We start from the raw sequence: 5307 nt of genomic DNA, 5'->3' as shown, positions 1-5307 counted from the left end.
TCTACACAACAAAGGGATCTTTATGAACAAGTTGTTATTCCAATAGTTAATGAAGTTCTAGATGGATTTTTATGCAAGCCATGCTAGTAATCTTGCCACTCAAGCAGACCAAGTTGAGGTTGAGTTGACTATTATTTTTTTTCATTGTTTATACTCTTGCTAATTATATTCTTTTGTTTGTTTCCATTTGCACTTGGAAATTTGAGTGCAAAACATATATGGACTGACATGCTACAATGGAGGAAGGAGTTTGGTGCTAATACTATTATGCAGGTAAATGTAGTTGGAATTTGGGGCATTTGTTTGGCTTCTATTTTGGCAGGTTTGAGTACAAGGAACATGACATGCTTTTGCAATGATTGGTTGGCTTACCTACTGTTTTTTCTTCAAGATTTTGAGTTCAAGGAGTAAGTTGATTGAAATTTTGAAGTAAGTTGATGATTGTTTTTATAAGCAGAGGGTATAGAAAATGCAAGGTGTTTATTCTTGGTTTTAAAATACAAAGAGCATATTCTCAAAGCCCAAAAGGCAAAGGCAAACTTCAAAGGAAAAATAGAGTGGAGAGTGAAAAAAAATGTTTAGAAGGAGGAGGAAAGTGTGTGAAAAAATGGTGGTGGTGAACTCTGAGGTCTCTACGAATAACTCTTTCTTCTTCACTTTGACTTTGATAAGCTCCATTCAATTGTTTTAACTTTTTGGCAGGGCAATGGTCAGAAATCGAGTTTGGAAACATTTCAGTTATTCTCTTCCTTGGTTTCCGCCTTTGGAATCTTCGATGATGTTGCACAACAAGTTCCTCATATACCTCCTCCTCCCTGCGTTGAAGTCCTTGCATCTGAGGTATTATTCATTCTTCCTTCATGAATCATGATTCTTTGAAACTGTGTCGTTTTGAATATTCCTGCATAATTAGGTTCCTTCATACATCAAACACAATGTGGACTCTGTAAATTTGGATGGAGTTACTTTGTTAAAGGTAATGTTCCTTTCTTTGTCTTGGAGTTCTTTCAATATTTGAATGTTTATATTATTTTATGAACAATTCTCAGGGGTGGGTGAATACCCAACAAGTGTTTGGTTTGCCCAACTCCAATTTAGTTCCCGGGAAATATGAAGGTGCTGAAATTTTCTGTTTATTCATTCATTCCCATCTTGTATGACTAAATCAGTTGTAACTTTGGTTCCCTTTGGTCTATAGGAGGACTTAAGTTGTGGGAAGGTTCACTAGATCTAATTAAAGCCCTTCATTCAGATATCAAAAATGGGCTTATCTCATTTAGTGGGAAGTGAGTATTATAGGTGAGTTTCTTTTTCTCTGTGATAAATGATTGGCTGCCAGGTTGTTTAGTTTTCAGGGGAACAAGAATTATGGTTGTTTAGTATAACTTATTATTAATTGGGTTTGAGTGGAAATTCTAAATCCATACATGGAATTGGAAGCACAGTAGCTAGTATGCATTGATGTATTTTATATACAATTTTTGTTCTTTTTATACCAAAGATAAAATTGCATTCAGAACTTGCACAACCAAAGGTGTGCAATTGTTGATATAGCTATTAGAGTGGAGTCCTGATCATAATTTTTCACGTAGAAAGATACACATTGCATGAAGCACTTGCACCTTGCATAGCACATCTGAGACTGTTTCTTATCAATATTTTGTTATTACACTACACTTAACATGGACATTAACATCACCATACATTGGAGTTCTTAATGTATCTATATATATATAGGTAGAAAAGCTGTCTGTCTATCTCTCAGTTTCAAACTTTCAATATTTGATTTTCAGGTAGGATCTTTTCATGGTCTGCCTGGAATCTTTGCATTGCTTAAGGTGAAACTATGGTTCATTGGCTTTGCTTTAGATCCTTAACTTTGAAAAATATAATGATGTGCTTATTATGTTTGCTTTTGGGGGCAACTGCTATACATTTTCAAGACTTCAATGCTGAGGTCCTACGTTGCCTACAATTCCTAATTTAAATGCAAATCTTTCTGGAGATTCTCAACTATCATCATCCAACTCCATAATTTGTGACAAGGCAGAAGTTCACTTTTTTGCTGGTGACTGGAGTGGAATTGATAAATTGCTCCCTCATGTCAGTACAGATGCAAAAAAAATCAAGGTGATGGTTATGAATTTATTGTTATGGCAGAGACAGTTTACTCAATCAACAGACTCCAAAATCTCTATGATCTTATCAAGAAGGTATTGTTTTGCTCATAGACAAGCAAAATTATATTTCTATGTTGAGTCATTACATTTTGTTAAAAATATATAATACACAGATAAATGTACAATTATCTATGTATTATAATGTGTATTTTTAATTATAAAAATATTGTTTTGCTTATCTATTGAAGTGTCAATGTGCAGTGCTTGCAGCATCCTGATGGAGTTGTGTACATGGCAGCAAAGAAGTATTATTTTGGTGTAGGTGGTGGAACTCAATGATTTCTGTCTATGGTAGAGAAGGATGGTGAGCTAGCACTGACATATTTGTTTCTCTGTATTTTAAAAAATAAGATGGTTTTAATACAAGGTAAGAAATTTTATTCTTGGGAATCATATTTCCAACAATATCATGCTTGAGAATATTATTCTGATGAACATATTTGTCTGACGATAGTGATTTCAGAAGAAAAAAAACATTTAACCAAAAATAAAAGTAAAAAATAAATAAATGTGGACAAATAAAATCAGGATAGGTAGTTATTGTAAAAAAATAACTTTCATTCTCATGAGAATTCAATTTACTCATTCTTCTTCATAAGAATAAGAAACAAGACAATTATGAATATTTTATATTCCTAAAAATTAACCATTTCTTGGAAAGTTTTTATAAAACTTGTATTAAACATGAGAATGTGTTACTTTTAGGCGCACATTCTTGGAAATCTTGCTTGATACCTTTAAACAAATTGCTCGAGGTGTATTTATTATTTATTAACTTGTAGGGCATACATTATGATTATTTCATGTTAATTTAAAACTTATTTTTATAATTTTATATTGATGTTGATAGTAGAACCTTTCTCATTGTTGGTGTACTTCATGTTGGATCAAGTGGCCTCGGAATTAATTATTAATGTGTCTTGACTAATTAAAAATTTATCCTTCTTAATGTTACTAGATTCAACTAGGCTTTTACTAGAAAGTTAAGAAAGTAAAGAACAGAAACAGAAACTTAACCAAAAGTAAAAGCGGCAATTAAAAATACACAACAAAAATTAAAGAGTGTAGGGAAGAAGAAGACAAACACAAGATTTATACTGGTTCGGCAACAACCCATGCCTACATCCAATCCCCAAGCAACCAACGGTTCTTTAGATTTCTTTCAACCTTGTAAAATCCTTTACAAACCAAAGATCCACAAGGGATGTACCCTCCCTTGTTCTCTTTGAACAACCAAGTGGATGTATCCTCCACTTGAACTGATCCACAAGAGATGTACCCTCTCTTGTTCTCAGTATAACAACCCAAGTAGATATACCCTTTACTTGTGCCACAAAGGATGTATCCTCCAATGTGTTAAGACAAAGAATTCTCAGGCGGTTAGTCCTTTGAATCTTTGTAAGGGGAAACAAAAGTATCTCAGGCGGTTAGTCCTTTGAATTATCTTGAAAGAGAGAGAAGGGAGACACAAAAGAATTCAGGCGGTTAGTCCTTCTATTCTTTTGGCAAAGGGAGAAGAGAAGAAAAGATAGCACACTTTTGTTTTCTGCAGAATTTTCACTTGCAGAAAAACAAGGTTTGGAAAAATGAAACTTAGAAAGCTTTTTGGCAAAGGAAGAACAAGAAGAGAGATGAGTAGAAAAGAATTCTTAAAAGTTCTCAAAAATTGTTAGAGTTGTAAAAGTTCTATTGAATGCAAGTCAAGGTCTTACTTTTATAGACTCTTCATGTATGGTCAAGAAAACCATTGGAAGAGTTATAACCTTGAGAAAATCATGTCAAGAGTTACAAATTTTGACCTTTTATTCAAAATTTATCATTGGTAATCGATTACCATAATCATGTAATCGATTACACAATGCATTTTATGAAAAGTTGTGACTCTTCACAATCGGATTTGAATTTCGATGTTCAAATACACTGGTAATCGATTACCAATATAGTGTAATCGATTACACCATTTGAAAAATATTTTGGAACGTTGCAAATCAATTAAAAACATTTTGAAATCAAATTTGAGAAAACTCTTTTGTAAAACAAAATTGTGCTATGTTTGGGTTTTTGAAAAATACTTCCCTTGTGAAGTCTTGACTGTTGCTTCTCGATTCCTTCTCTTGAATCTTGAAATCAACTTCTCTTGAATCTTGAATCTTGAATCTTGAGTCTTGAATCTTGATCTTGATTGTTCTTGAATCTTGAAACTTAATTGTTCTTGAATCTTGATTCTTTGAGACTTGATTCTTGAAGCCCGATTCTTTGGAACTTGCTTAACTCTTGATTCTTTGGAATCATCAAAATAATCTTGGAAGTCATTGCTTCCACACTTCAAGGTGCAACTCAAAGATTAACTACATTGAAAAAGAATTTGGAGATTGTTAAATCAATTGGAGCTATAGAAAAAGCTAATTCCAACAGGGTGAAGAAGTACTTCAGGCTAGAGGACGTAACATCTCCACATCCTGGTATCAACAAATGAGCTCTACAATTTTATTGGTTGTATTATTATTTATCCAGCACATCATGTAGCTTGCTAAGAGAAAACCCAGGTTGCATGCATGCATGCATTTTTTCCCTCTATTGAAATTAGCTAGTCTTATAGTTTTATCAATTGTGTTTCCTCAAAACTTTCAAATCTTTTTTATCTGATCAATTATGTTCTCAGGTACTTTTGATCTGACCAAATTTAATGCCTTCATACCTTTTCCTCAATGCTCTAATCATCATTTATTATATTTAATTTTATTACCTTTACCTAACAGGTAAAAGGCAATGACACATCATTGCTAAATCAGGGTCAGAAGCTGAAGATATATCCTCTCCAAAAGCGATGAAGAATTATTCACACCTTACGCTAACCCTTGTTCATGAGGAAGTGAGATTTGACTTATTAGAGAAGTTGCTATGATTGTCTTATTGTGTATAGCCTCTCCTACCTAGTTAAAGTAGGAGTGTTTCTGGATTTGATTGGATCAGTTTTGAGAGGAAAAGTAATTGTTATAATCACATTGATTTTCTTATTTTACCATCCTATCATTTTCATTTTAAATTCTACTTCGATCCAACTAATCCAATCAAAAGCAGTTTTGATTGGATTGGTTTTTGTTTTATTTTTATCATGGAGAATATT

General features: G+C 33.0%; 1 pseudogene; it reads left to right on the top strand.

Moving 5' to 3' along the window:
• The first annotated feature begins 607 nt into the window (after positions 1–607).
• On the top strand, positions 608–4656 carry LOC114401949 (annotated as a pseudogene).
• Positions 4657–5307: the final 651 nt, after the last annotated feature.

This window comes from Glycine soja, chromosome 20 (assembly GCF_004193775.1).
Source record: "Glycine soja cultivar W05 chromosome 20, ASM419377v2, whole genome shotgun sequence".
NCBI classification, from domain to species: domain Eukaryota; kingdom Viridiplantae; phylum Streptophyta; class Magnoliopsida; order Fabales; family Fabaceae; genus Glycine; species Glycine soja.
This window is presented reverse-complemented; position numbering and strand designations above follow the sequence as displayed.